General features: G+C 35.4%; 1 protein-coding gene across 2 annotated transcripts in view; it reads left to right on the forward strand.

Moving 5' to 3' along the window:
* Positions 1 to 202: 202 nt before the first annotated feature.
* The window catches only part of LOC143910320 (Ig-like and fibronectin type-III domain-containing protein 2), a 53,400-nt gene continuing 37,548 nt past the window's right edge, over positions 203 to 16,054 (forward strand). For both annotated transcript variants that reach the window (XM_077428739.1, XM_077428738.1), the window contains exons 1-2: positions 203 to 442; positions 1,322 to 1,454. The gene's annotated coding sequence lies outside the window, so the exon portion shown is untranslated. The remainder of the gene's footprint in view (positions 443 to 1,321; positions 1,455 to 16,054) is intronic.

Genomic DNA, 16,054 nt, shown 5'->3' on the forward strand with positions numbered 1-16,054 from the left:
GCAAATAGTGTGTACACAAACCAACCGAACTATCACTAGGTACACCTGCCAAACAAATACGAAATGCACAGCAATCTATTGATGAGTCCAACGATTCTTTTACTGCATACGTATATGGAAATCATATACGTATGCATCGATCGAAACATACACACATACATATATTATTTATCATCGATGAGCAACAGTGCATGTCTTCGGTGCAGAAGCGAGCGGGAAGTGGTACGGTGTGCCAAAGCAACGAAGAGTTTTCTTTGCGACCGGGAAATTGCATTTTCCAGCAATACCACCACTGTCCATCGGTGCTTGCTGGTGGTGGTAGCCTCTTGATCAGCAACTGTTGTCGACTAGTCCTGGTCGGGCCACGGCCGCGGCCGCAGCACGCGAGCTACATCCGCTCTTCTAGATAATTGAACAATTAGGACTTTTAAACACACATTAGGTGAATCGTCATATCCTTGTTGTGTCGGAAAAAAATCGAAATATAAATCCGTTTTAATTTTTTTTTCTAACAATAATAATAAAAACTGTTGTTTTTGTGCAATGCGGGGATTGTTGTGTCACTTGTTGCGCTTCAACAGATTATGCGTGTGCTCAAATCGAAAGTGAAATTTCAATAAACGTACGACAGAAATATCTAAAAACTCAATTTTTATATAAAAATAGAAAATTACAAAAAAATCATAATCCTATGTAATAATTTTCGGGCAATTATCTTCAACACGACAGTGATATTTTGATGTTTCGAAACACACGTAAATTCATAGCGTTGTTGAATTTCCATTGTTTTTTGACGAAATGTATAATGTTATATTATAAATTCAGTAACATTGTATTTTTTTCTATTTGTTTTAACGTGTCAGCAATGTAAACTTGAGATTTCTCTGTCGAATCTATTGCAACTGTTGCGTTTTTTTTCTCTACGAGGAATTGCTACATAGAAGTTGGCGACATAAAGAGAAAAGTTTCGCATTGATTAGCTAAAAATAAGTCGTATACCAATACGCTTTGTTTATTGCAAACGTAAACAACGAGTATGCGTGTTTTGAAGAAAAGTGTACGATTGAAATTCACTTTTGATTTTGATTCGCTTCTAACCATATGAACCGTGACTTGAATTACTTTTTTCGAACTTGTAACGCTTTTTATACTCGTAAGTTACGAGTAAAAAGTGCGTGTTTCGTTAAAACGTTACTTGCATTTTTGTCGACTTTCATTTTCAAACGATTTCTAGAGGAAATCGAGAAAATCGAGATATTTTTTTCCGATTCGAAATAAAAATAACTCTTAGCACTTATTAAATTACCAATTTTTCAAATAGGTTGTATAGCTTCTTGTGTGATTTTATCGATAAATATCATTGTGGAAATAAACTACATTTAATATAAAGATTAAACAAAAGACTGTGATAAAAAAATCGTTGACTGAAAAGGTTTCAGCTGATATGTATATAGGTGAGTTTTAATTCAATTAAATATAAGTGTAATATTAATTGCGCATATTAAATGAAATACAATACAAAAAAAATGTAATCTAATATTGGTGATTGTTTATAAATGTGATTACCCACTGCTCAAACATTATAAAATCAGGTTTGGTGACTGAGGACATGTTTGTAAATTTACAAAAATAAAAAACGGTATAACCGGTTTTGTTGTGTTTGTTTCATATATTACTTAATTTTCTTTTTATTTAATAACAAGTCAGTCAGGCCGATATGCGGAATTTCGCTACCATATGCCAGGATATGGAATAAAATAAATCATTATCATAATAAATGTATCGCGATTGCGCGTTACAGTGCGTAGAGTAAACGTCGCACGCGATGGCTCTATAAAATTTTGACAAAACGCCCAGACCACGACAAGAGCATCACCATTGTTAACATTAGAATCCGAGTCGACAGAAGTTACCCCACAACGTTTAAGTTACAAGAGGAAATATCACGTATTGAGCAAAGCTAACAAGCTAACAAGCTATTATATTTGCTCGATCTATTGTATGTACCTATGTATGTAGTTGACGTTTGACAATAGTTCACAAGACAAAGTTGACATGGTACCATAATATTAAGTCTAAACAAGCTTAACACAGATTTGAAATATGTATAAACATTTTCCTTGTGTTTCTACAATATTTATTTTTACATAATATTAGCGTTTCACGTCTGTAGAAAACCTACTTGGGCATGTTGTCACCGCATTGCTCAAGTGTTTATTGGGCTTAATTTTCAAAAATCATTCTTAGTTTACACACAATGAATTGCTTGCTTGGATATGAATCTGTTGTTAAAATGCTTTCGACTAAATGTACAAAAATGCAAAAGATCAGTTCGAATTAGACTAAACAACTAATTGCAGGTAGATTGAGTTCGAATCTTCGTGATTTCTGGACTAGTCTATTTATAAAGAGAGTTACACTCGATTAAAAGTATTTAAATCAATTCTAAAATCCAGTATTACTCGACCAAATAGCTGCATTTTTTATTGCGACTGGGTTTTATTTCTTTTTATTTTTACAAAATCGCGCACCGATAAAACCACGCGGGGAAAATATGTATTAAATAGTTTAAATATCAATATTAATAACGCGTTTTCAAATTTTAGTCGTTAAACTGGATTTATTTATGATTATGTGAAATAAAATATATCGTACTTTTTAAAATTAGTTCAAATAAATATTGTTGTTTTTTTGACGGTCCTTTTCCATAATCAGTAAATCGTTTTGTGATAAATACCGACCATCACACTGTCCAGGAACATTTTTTCTTCAACAATCGACCAAAAGTATTTCAAGATCAAATAAGGATCATCGCTTTACAAAAAATCTTGGATATTTGGAAGATTTATAGATTACAAATATTTAAATCATATTCAAATAGTGGTGACGTAGTCGGTAGGATAATGTTGCCTATTTAATGGAGAAACCGTTTAAACAATGAAATCAGATAAATTTGCAAACTCTGATAGAAAACGATCAACTTGGAGTTAACATTAACGCAGCAACCAAGCTATGCTCCCTGCTTAATGTGCACATACAAAATAATATTTTCTTAATATTTCGTTGAAAATGCATATGCATTTTATACTAAATGCATAAACATACTACATAGAGCGGTTTGATCTATCACAGACAACTGTACTCAAGCTGTCTGCAAGGGTCAGTTTAAATTTCAGTACCATTCGACTAAGGTACTGGTTCAATATAAACCAGCTTAATACAAAATAATCAATGCTTTCTAGTCGAATTACGACCCTATTGAAGTTGCCACTCAAAGAGGAAGCACATGACAATACAAACACTACGCACACCAGGCCAGAGATTACCATCGCTCGCATTTGGAATGATGCCACCGCGTCAGTAACGCACTCCAAAGTGACTGATGGATTTTTCAATAATTGAATATGCGATAATAACCCGGTCCGGGGTCACGCAAGCCCATCTCGAAGCAACCGATGAAGTATACATAAGTTCAAACACCACAAGGCCTTCACTTCACTTCACTTCAAACACTCTCGAATATTTTGGCCGTGATCGTTCGCATCGTGACATTACCGGTTGGAGCGTGATTTCCTATTTTTATTGCATTATTTCTCTATTATCTTAATATAAATAAATTGCGAACCGTTCCCCACAAACCTCGCCGTATAACAAGTTAACAGCGCTCGGCGACTTTGCAAAACGAGCAGTTTTTCCTAGATACGTACATACATACGTACATACATACGTACATACATAGTCGAAGAGCAGCAAAAAGCCGCAGCATCTAGTAGCTACAAGGCCAACTTGTCCCATCAGCTGTTTATGTCCATTGCAAAAAAGATCGCATCTTGAGTTATTCCCCCTCAAATTGAGGCTGTTGCGAAATTCGTAATTAAGAGTGACATCACATCGATTGCAGAGTGTTTGCTATGCAAAGGTGATATAATTCTGTCGCATTGAGAGGCTGCTGTCATTGAACCAGCGTTGACCGGTTTGTACGTTGGTTTCATTGACATTGCGTGTCCAAATCGCGCTTGTATTAGTTTCACGTCCTTATTGAGACACATTGTCGATCCTTTTGAGTCTGGGCGTGCCTGGGCTTTGTTTCTGATTCAGATGGTGCAGCAGGTTATTATGCGTGGGACGATTGTGAAACATCTCGATGGTATCCGTTCGGTTCTTAGAGTGTTTTGATTTGCAAAGCGGATCGTGGTATTTGTTAAACCGGTTCCTTTTTATTATAAAGAGACTATCGATCTCGCCGCTCTGCTCCATTCTGTGTTGATGTTGCTAAAAAATGATCGACCTTCGTCTCGACTGAAGATTGCACGTACCTATGAAGTGTGGGTATGTACATATGTACCACCGAAACTCGGGAAGATGATTTTTGAAAGTTCCAAAGTTTATTTAACCTTGCAAGGTTAAACGGTGTTACGTGTGCATTTAGGCGATTATGTATGCATGTAAAATTTGAATACGTACGCGTAATAATAATGGTCGCCATTGTAGACCTAGAGACGTCGTTCAGATTTATGAATATGCTAATGGAGCGTTTTCCTTTTTGCATGCGACATTGTTTTGGTTTCTGGCATTGATGAAGTAAATGTGTTTTACCCCACCAGACCGAGAAACGATGAAGTCAACTTCCACAAAGATCAATCTTCGAACGCGAAGGTCGAACGCCGATCGATTCGCAAGCGCAACAAAATACTCGAACAACATTAGTCGACAATAATAATTACTCTTTATTATGGTCAACTAACTTATTTCGCAAATAAATACAACATTACTTCGAAATTAGGTGAGGGTTAGACTTCAGTTCAATTTAACACACTACACTTCGCGTGCACTATAATGCGACATCGATCCAACGCTGCAAAGTACCAATGACGCTCTAAAGCGTCAAAAATTAAATTTCAAGGCAGAAATGCGATTAATATGTACATATTTCATTTTCTAAAGAAAGTTAAGATTGTGTTCGAAATACGACCATAATATCAGATAACTTACACAATTTGATTTACTTATACAATATATGACATTCAAATATGTAGATCGCACGCCAAATTGCATCCCAAGAGTTCCACTTACATAAGTGTTTACATGCCCATCAACGCGTCATACTTGTTATAAATTATTCAATCATTTATTGTAACTCGTCCCAATCTTATTCGTGTAATTTGAGGCCATGAAGTTCCCTTAGTGTGTTAATCTAAAGTAGGACTGCCCACTAGTCAACCTTCATTTAGTATATTGCAGGCACCTTTACAATTATTTGCAGGCACCTTTACAAGTGGAACTATAAGTTCTTTATTTGATTTTAAAAATTTACGGTACATTTTAATGTATGTGTTACACCGAATACATATGTTACATATATTATTACTTATACTTTTTAGCTGAAAATTGAACACCAAAAAGGTAAAAGAAATTGACGAATAATGTTACAATGAGTTGATTTACAGCCAAGTTTGATCACATCGCCAATATCACAATCTGTGTCAATATCAACTAATTATCCACCAAAATCACAACTCGGTCTTATCATTATCTCCTCCACTTACTCCGAAAAGAATAAGTTAATCAACTTTGGTAATTGAATTATTACGTACATTGCGATCACGCAAAAGACAATTTTCGCCATGAAAATCGCGAATACGGAATATTTGGCACTCGAGTTCTCGTTAGTATGGTGGACTTTTCGGTTGCCAGATGTTCCAAATTTTGGGCGAGCACTTTGTGGGCAATAATCACCGATCCATCGAATTTACCAACATTCATTTCCCCTCTTTCCACCCAAGAAACGAAACTATTTTTAACTTTATTTAAACCCTTACAAGATCATTTTGAATTGGTCATTGCAAGCCATAACTAAGGGGTCAAATGTAATTATGCAAAAAAAATAGCAATGGCTTATAAAAGTACGTATTTTATTCAAGGGCGAAGTGCAAAGTACATACGAGTATTATATATTCGTGAATTTTAACATAGGCAATATATTTTCACGCCAAGTTGCAGCGAATTTGACCCAGTTGATGCGTATCGGAAAAACAGCTCTGGAAAAGTGAAAAATATTTACAATTAGGTATGCAATGCATATTCATGATACTACGTGCTTCGGAATCCATATTGATGCAGAGGTTGTACAAGGTGACTTGCGAGTTATTTACTCTTCGAGTCTTTTTTATCTGAAAGAAAAATAACTATACTTACATGTATGTATCTACGAGTATCTATGGTTTAACTTGCATAATTTGCATTTATAAAATACAAATAGATTATGATTAAGAAACAACTCGCAATAAATATCGAAAACGTAAATAATTGACCATTTCGTGGCGATATTATGTGCTATTGAAACATTTCAAGAATTTTATGAATAATTACGTATTTACATACATGCAAACATACAGATGACTTTTTCTTCCGCATACATATATTATAAGTCGTTTCAATTTACGCCGCATGTTAAATTAACATCGAAAAGGTATTCAGAGCAAAATATTCATAAAATACGTAGGTATGTACATATAATATGTACATATATACATATAATATGTACATATGTACGTAAATTTAAACGCTATTATGAATCTAAACGAGTCACGCAATCACGGCACACTTTTACGACACTAAACAATAAAAGTCTCCATTTGAGTAATCGACCAGATATGATCTTTTATGACACACTAAATGAGTTTTAGCGTTAACCTAGTCATTCAACACATAGTGCTATGTTTTTAACGGCTTTTAAACAATTGTTTATGTATCTCTCTCTAAAGAAACGTTTTTACGACTTTTAATTTATCAAAACGCATTCTGTGGATATTAAAACTTGTGGATATACACATGTTTGTACATACATATATGCATATACGTACATATGCTATACCTAATTCGTGAAATTGCTCACATCATGAAATTATCAAAATATCCGTCGATTTTCTGAAATACGTAAGAATCGTCTTGCTTATGTATTTAATGAAATGGTCGAAGCAGATAGTGGTGCCACCTACGACCTGTATACATGTACATATGTAACATATGTATGTATTAGCAGATGATCGATTTTTAACTTCATGTAAGGTGCAAGCCTGTTGCTATTTTTCATAAATTGGTCAATTGTATAGAAAAATTAAAAAAACCCCAAACGTAAATTTGAAATTTCAAAAAATGAATGTACGTCCGAATTTTATCGTATTTTTTATTATTTAAATTAAAATTAATTTTGTCATTCATAGTGCGCCATGATGATAGTCTTTCAAACATTTTTCCACCATTGAAATGTGCATCACTATGGGTGATAGACAGATTTTTACTTTACCTGTATACATATGTATATACATACATACATACATATTATATGTAGCTATTAGCAATACGTAGATGAAGTTTTGTGATCAATGCGAGAATTCGAACTCGATATTTTGACTGATTCCAACTGAATCGATTTTATATTTTTTATTTAATTACTAGCTGAACCCGGCATGCGTTGCAATGCCACAATAACGCACACAATTCCCGTTCCCGTTACCGGTCTCGTTCTCGTTCCCGTTTCCATTTGTTGGAAAAATGCAGGCAGCGAACACATTTGAAATTATTCAATTGTTTGTTTATGTTACCCTAACAACGCAGGTCGCGACGCGAAAACATTTGAAATTATTGCGTTGCAATGCCACTCATTCCCGTTTTTCTCGTTTCCGTTCACAGTTTTGGGAGTTTTTTTTTTATAGTAAGCTTCCAGGACATGCATACAACAAACCCTGAAAGTTCAGACAGAAAGAGACAGACATACAAACAGACATTCATTTTTATACATATACATACATAGATTTAAATAAAATTTAATTTAATTATAATTTATTTTTTAATTCACTGGAAGTGGTAATACCCCTTATTTTTTTATATTCATTGTGAAATATTATTTGGTTTAGTTCCTACAACTAATCACAAGAAACGCCACTATCTGTTTTGACCGCTTATTTTTGACAGATATTTTGACAATTTCACGAAAAAATCAATAGGCATTTTTTGACAATTTAACGAAATGACTAATTGAACGAATTGAGTGTAAACCAGTGGCGTAACTACCGCGCCCGCAGACCCCGCAATGCGGGGGGGCGCCGAGACCTGGGGGGCGCCACGAAGCGCGCCTTTTTCACGGGTTTTTTAATTTGTTCCGTAATTTTTTTAAAAACTTCTCTTATTTTTCAACCTATTTGTACTATATGTGTATGTACATACATTAACGTATTTTGAATTTATCCTCATTGTGTAATTGATCTATGCCAATAGGGCTAGAAGACTACCGTCTTTTTCCATCTTTTGAACGTCAGTGCCACTTCAACCTATTAGCTGAGAATTCTCTTATTCTTGTATATATTTTTTCAATGTGTAAACAATAAAACAAAATTATATGATTAAAACCAATAAAATTTATAAATTTTTCGCTGTCACCATTAGCAGGTGAGAAGTTTTTAAGGAAAATTCACCATCAGTTACATTAAACAGATTGTGCACTGCTTGTTGGTCGTCCAGATTAAACTATTAATGCACTTTGATATATAGATACACATATTGATACGTCAAAAAGTATAAATATTAATTTGGAAAGTTATTTTGCTAATATTAATATATGGGGGAGGGGGGGGGGCGTAAAATATTTTGCGGGGGGGCACCGGGAATTCACGCTACGCCACTGGTGTAAACGTGTGCATACATATACGTACATATATACGAGTCACACTATTGTGATTAGCTGAAAAAAATCTATTGAAGTAAAAGTTTAAACGGTCAGCTGGTACTGTTCAGTGCCAGTAACGGCACGGCAAGTGGCGGTAGTGTTGCGCAAATTTCACCATCGACTATTGCACTGGCACGCGACGTGACATTGACCGCGCTGCACCGTGTAAATGCAATTTCCTTACATCATCACATACACACACACTGTTCTATTACGAACGTATATATTGCACGGGGTCATTTTCACTACTTTGAAAACCGTTTTGTGACACTTTTCTTTTTGAAGTTGGCTAATGACGTGATTGGCCGTCCGTTGCTGTCAGTGACCGGAAAGGTAGGAAATTACGGCGCCGGTCAGTCATTCGAGACATGGATCATATTACATATACATAAATATACATGCATATATGTATGTATGTATGTATAAAATGTTGAAACGAATTTCGAATGTTGTATTGTATTGTAGATTTACTATCTACACAAAGATAATGATGTCATCGAATAAATATGCATTTGTTCGTATATACTAAATACGTACGTGTGAACACAATATTTAGGCACAGATTGAAATCTTTATTACTTGAAAATATGTATATAGGATCCGGATGTGAAGGATTCCAAGTGAAACGCGCAGATTAAGTCAGAACTATTTATTGTACACGCTCTTCGGGCTTGTCCTCCAACAAGTGACCATAACAACACGCATCCGGTCTTTCCCATGCATACCACACTCATACTTTATCCCTTGCAGTTTGACCAACCACAATTACGGCTCGTTTAAAAATCATTCCTACATTTCGGTCATTCCTGACTGTCATTCGCCCTCGGATGACATTCTGTCTTTTATATTTTTACAGCATTTCATCTCACATTCTTTTAAAACATTTCCTCTATCATCCTCAACAATGTTTCATCTTCCATTCCATAAAATCATCTTATATTCTTCTAAACATGCTTTCAATTGTCACAATTACAATTTACATCACAATTACAATCATCATCACAACTACATTTCAATACACTTATACATCAATCATTTTACAATTTACATAACAATTACAATTATAACAAATTAATCGTTACACATTTCACTACAAATCAATTTTTCATTTCAACACAATTCAATCTTCAATAAAGTTACACATAAATCATCACAATTAAAGTTACACATAAATCATCACAATTAAAGTTACACATAAATCATCACAATTACAATTTAAAATTATTTCAAGCAATACAAAACAGAAAGGTATCACAATTACTATGTAAAATTATTACAAGCAATACAAAACAGAAAGGTATCACAACCTTTACAATGACAAGTTAAATTTTTACCCCGGAAACAATCACATTTTAAAACATTACTAGAATTAGCAATAAAACATTACACTTTTCAATCATCAAATTACAAGTAAGGCTTAACTAAAAACCCTCCAGGTATTTCACTTATTCTCTAATTCACAAACGCACACTTCACTTCCATCGGTGCAACTTAAATTCTATCCAATGCCCTCGGCGATTCTCTGTGACTGTCCGAGGAATCTGCCGTCACCCCACAGATATTCTGCTAGTAATTTACCATAAATGAAGTCAACACATATTGGTTCTAGCTCACTGATACATCCAGTAAGTCTTTTCTCAATCCATGGTTCTATTTTCTTTTCCATTGAATTAACATCAATCCGACTACGACTGAGCTTGAAAGTGAATACAGTGTCTTTTGGTGTTGAAATTTTGACTGGGTCCCTTAATCCTTCTTGTGATTTAGCCATATCTTTCTCTTTGTCTTTATGTTTTTCCTTTTCTTTATTCTCATCTTCAGAATTCTTCAAATGACTATAATCCTTAGATCCTTTTCCAAATTGATCATCGGGTGGTTCATCTGTATTTGAAAACGGTATGTCTCCGTAGTCCCAAAGTCTTCTTCTTTGCAATCCATCACCGTCCATACTTCCATCAGCCAGGTTCACACCTCCATCAGCCATGTTCGCATCGTCCTCTTCATCATTGGAAACAATGAGTTCTCTTTGAGCAGACATCTCTCGTGAAGCCCGTTGCTGCAAAGGTCTTTTACATGCCTGTTGCCACACTTCCTTACGATCCCTCATGTCTTGCTCTTTTTTCCTCCTCGGCAGACTCCGTTCTAAGTTAACCTCCATCAAAACACACGGTTTTTTAACACATTTCACTTTGCTGCCGTCAATGCACATAAGAACGGATTCTGTGATAGGGCTACCCAACAGGGCGGCACCCGGGATACTGACTTCTTTTCTTATTTCTTCTTGTATTGTCAAGACAGTCTTTGTTTTGGTGCTGTTACATTGAGCTGATATGTGCCCAAACTCGTTGCAATTGAAGCAGCGGGTTCCTCTTTTCTTGAATCTGCAGTCGGCTGATAAGTGTCCACGTCCTCCGCAATTGTAACATTGTGGTCTCTCTCTTTCTCGGTTTCTTACGGGCCCCGCCACCCTGGGTTCGTCGTCCTCTCTAATTTTCTCGCACTGCGTAACTCGCGTCTTCAGCTCCTGGATTGTACCGGCCCCGCTCAGCGTCATTTTTTCATACTTATCAAACCCAAGTCCACCAATTATGTACGCGATAATCGCCTCTTCCTCAATAAAACTACACTTGGCTGCAATCCCCTTCATCCTGTAAATGTAGCTTAAAATGTCTTCCGCTTTTCCCTTTTTTTCTAACCTCAGTTCTCTGTGCACGTCCGCACTATTCAACTGATGGCCAAACTCTCTGGTCAATCGTTCCTTAAGTATCGCCCACGTGACGATGCCCGTTTCCGAGTCCAAGAAGTCCTTGGCAGTTCCTTCACACAGCATCCGCCCATACACCAACTGTTGTGTCTCCGTCCAGCCGAGGATTTGCGCGTTTTCTTCGAGGCGCTCAATCCACACTGCAATAGGGCTATTTCTGCCGTTATATTTCGGCAGACCGAAACCAACCTCCAGATCTCGGAAATTGAACTGTGGTATCTCCCTCGTCGTCGTTGCCACTGGCGTCGTCGTGGATATCATCATCGTCGTGTGGCGTGTTCGCTGACGTGACGTCACCGACGTCACGGGCTTCGCCTTTAAGCTCGTACGCGATCTCGTCATCGCGCGCGCGTCCTAACCTCAACTGTCAAAACTTCGCGTCGTCGTCTGACCGTTTCTGGCTGTCACTCGAAATGTCTTCAGGCATCCCGGACAAAGCCCCCAAATATAGGATCCGGATGTGAAGGATTCCAAGTGAAACGCGCAGATTAAGTCAGAACTATTTATTGTACACGCTCTTCGGGCTTGTCCTCCAACAAGTGACCATAACAACACGCATCCGGTCTTTCCCATGCATACCACACTCATACTTTATCCCTTGCAGTTTGACCAACCACAATTACGGCTCGTTTAAAAATCATTCCTACATGTATGTATGTAGAATACTAATTTATATTGTGTTATTAACATACATAGATATGTACATATACTCAACATAAAAGAAAAATATATTTGATCTTTGATCAATGTGTTTTACCGGTGATGACGTATTGATGTGAAACTTAGAAATTCAACGCCAAGATGCTAAACAAAGTCCAAGTCCCCTCAAAGAAGTATGGAACGCCGTATGCTCGGCATATCGATGAGAGATAGGAAACAGAATACGTGGGTGAGAAATATGAAAAGGGTAGTAGATATAGTGACGAAAGTAAATAAAATGGCTATGGGCGGGTCTCGTAGTTAGATAAAAGAATGGATGAAATGTGTACAAAAAAAGTGCTAAAATGGTACTCGAGAGAATGTAAAAGTTTGAAAGGAAGGCAACAAAGAAAAAAAATCGGTAGACGAAATGTGTGGGGTGAGATGGATGAGAGTTGCGCAAAACAGATATGTACATATGGAAGCGTGTTGGAGAAGTTTTCATCCAGCAGTGGATAGCGAGTGGGTGTGGATGATGACGATGATGATACTCAACATGTGTGCTTTCACATACAATATTTTTATTTTCATATAAATACATTTGTATATATACTGAGAAGGCCTAACAGGTAAACCCCAAAGAGCCGTCCTGGCCAATTATAAAAATTTTAACAAAGCATCATATATCTCCAATGCAACTAGTGTACTATACAGATCAAGACATATAAATTATAAATACATAATTATTAATATTTGACATTCAACACGGCATCTTTAGTGAAATATTGTAAACATTATACACGGCAAATACGCCAACACCCACAGAGATATCTATAGATAAATTTGCATTTTTGCAGCATTTTGTAAGTCAGCGAATTTGGGATGCTGAAAAACTTGAAATTTGCGAGAAATAGGTCAAGGTTGCCAATTTTTTGGAACCGTTTCATTCAAATAATCAGATAAATTAGAAAACTCTTATGGGAAACGATCGACCTGGAGTCAGATGCCCAAGGTCTGGCCAACAGCACCGGGCAGGGATTGAGCCCGTTACCACTTAGTTTGAAAGCATTACACGTTAACCTCTAATCTACATAATATGTATACATATATGCCGATATGAACTCTCACATATCAATATTGTTCTAAAGTAGACGAGAAATGACAACAAAAACAAGTCGTTGAATAATATTTTGACGCATTTATGTAATGGAAACTTTTACAAAAATAAAATGCCGTTTCTGTCATTATGACTCATTCATTACATTGCCTCAAAATTGAACGTGGTGGATCGACAACAATTACTAACTATCGTTATTAAAGTTCAAACTTTGCCGATTGCATCATCATTTTTTTATACATCAATATAGATTTAAATAAATAAATACCTTATTAAATTGAATTTTCGTCTCGTAAGTGCTGCAGGTTTTGAAAATAGCTGCTTAGATCCTCTTCCGAAATTATTGATCGAACAATCAAACACAAAACACAACACAAGCACTTTTTCATTATGATTAAACAAAAATTTGAATTCAAATTATTTTTATTACATGTCAAAACAGATGAAAAAAATTTATTATTTTTTCCTATTGAAAATTCGTCACAATTTTCAGGTAAGAATTAAAACACTTCACTATTAAAAATAAGCGGTTTTTTTATCACACTATTAATATATTAAATTTTGCAAAACACAGACACTTTTGAAACGGTTAAACTATCGTTTTATTTAATTTAATTTAATCCGATTAACGGAAGACCGACACTGCGACTAGTTAGCAGTTGTGTAGCGTAGCAACTGAAAAGTTGTTTGAAAATAAAACGGTTGTAGTAATTTGATTCCGAAAACCTCGCATTGTACAATAAATAGCATTTTTTCTTATAAATTGACTATTTGGGGGTGTTAATTGAAACCGGCGCGGCGCTAGAGGGTTGATTACCATGATAATGGGCGCTTGATCGATTCTCTGAAAGCAACAATAGGGGAATTTTCGCAAGGAACTTGCCTGGATCGCTTGATAAATGATTATTTGCGAATGCTGGTGGTGAAATGTGAAAGAGGAAGCCGTTAAGTCGATTAACCGTGCAAAGCCCAATCATTTTTCAAGATGGCTTTCCCAACTAGAGTGACGCTACCCCCATTTGAATTCGGCCTCCATATTATTTGATTACGACTTCCCAAGAAAGTATATATGTACATATATAGTCCCTGGCTAATATATTTCGCATAAACTTGACCACTACACATGTTCGGATCGTTTTATAATACTACACAGTATACAATGTGTATGTACATTTATAGTTACATTATTTCGTCATATTGTTGAAGATAAATATTAGTCTGGCTTTATTCGTACACTTTGAATGGAAAAACGTCGCGAACGAGTCTGCGTTTGTATATGAAAATTGTAATTAAAATTGAGTCGAAGCGAATGGATTTTTGAGACAAAAGAAACTTTGCGTCACAAGTGTTTCAAAGGAACAAAAGACTCGACTTATAAATATACACATTATAAACTGCGCCACTGTTAAATATTCATTTCAATGACACGCACAGATGGAATTTCGATAATTTTAAACATTCAAACTTACAACAAAACAATTTATCTCCGAGGCGTAAAGCCCGGGATACACTTGTCAACATGCGTGTCGAAAGAAATTGTCCTAGTATTATACATAGTATCATATATTTAAGTAGTAAGCGCATGGATAATAATAGTTAATCGATCTAGTTGACGTTTGGCGTTTAGTTCATCATGTGCCATTAACACGACTTGGTAATTACAGCTTTTCAGATAGTCGAGCTCATTGTGACACTAATATTTGAACATTGTTTTGTGTAATGGATCTTTGCTGTTTCATTAATCTCTCTTGTGGAATGTAAACTCGTATCGTAATTAAAAAGACTGAAATCATACATTTTTGTTTATTTTGATTATATCTGTAATTTTTGTGTTTGCTTTGTATATAAACTGCCTACGATGCCAGGGATTGATCGGGTGGATAAGAAAATACTTTAAAGAGGTGCGATCCTTTCCAAAAATCGCTTTCATTTTAAGTTACAGTCCAAGTTTTCACTCCGGTTCGTTTATGAATATACTAGTTTGTTCATACACGAACTATTGGTTTTAGTTTAAGTCAAAAGCTATCTTCAAATAGACTCACTAGGTGTCACACTATACTTTTGGCTGTCAAAAATTTTGAGCTGTCTAAACCTTTGAAATATCAAAACGAAAAGTATTTAAAGGGGAAATCCTATTAAAAACACATTACAACGTTGCTATAATTTCCGTTTTCGCTAGTGCTAAAAATACCGCAACCCAGAGTAAGCATACGTATGAACATAGAGAATGGGACAAACGATTGAGAATACTTAAAATTATGCCTAATACTTTGTGTACGAAAAAACTATTTCTTTTGCTCACACTACAACTTGCCAGATTGGTTCATGTATGAACAAACTATTATGTCCATGAATAAACAAAATTCACACTTGAACTGTAACATATACACAGATATATGTAGTAGATTGGTGGATATAACAAAAAAAATAATTACGAAAAAATACATAAGTCCATTTGAACTGATACAGAAATTCATATCTAGTTGAAATGCCACTTGATGTTTATTATATCGTTTTGCTTCACTTATTTTAGAATTTATCGATTTAAAATGAAAACGTATACTGTAATATTAAGTGATTTAATTAAATATTTGATAAATATGTTTAAAATTCGTTTTATTGGACAAGAAAATTTTGCTTTGGATATATTTAAGCAACGTGAAATTCTAATGCTTTTAAGCTAATTGTACATAAGCATATATCTTTTTTTTGCTTTATCTATATATGTATGTACGTAGTAACAATAGATGAAGTGTTTTGATCATGCGAAAATTGGAACTCGAAATTTTGACTGATTCGAACTCAGAAT

Source organism: Arctopsyche grandis, chromosome 4, assembly GCF_051622035.1.
Source record: "Arctopsyche grandis isolate Sample6627 chromosome 4, ASM5162203v2, whole genome shotgun sequence".
In the NCBI taxonomy this organism is placed as follows: domain Eukaryota; kingdom Metazoa; phylum Arthropoda; class Insecta; order Trichoptera; family Hydropsychidae; genus Arctopsyche; species Arctopsyche grandis.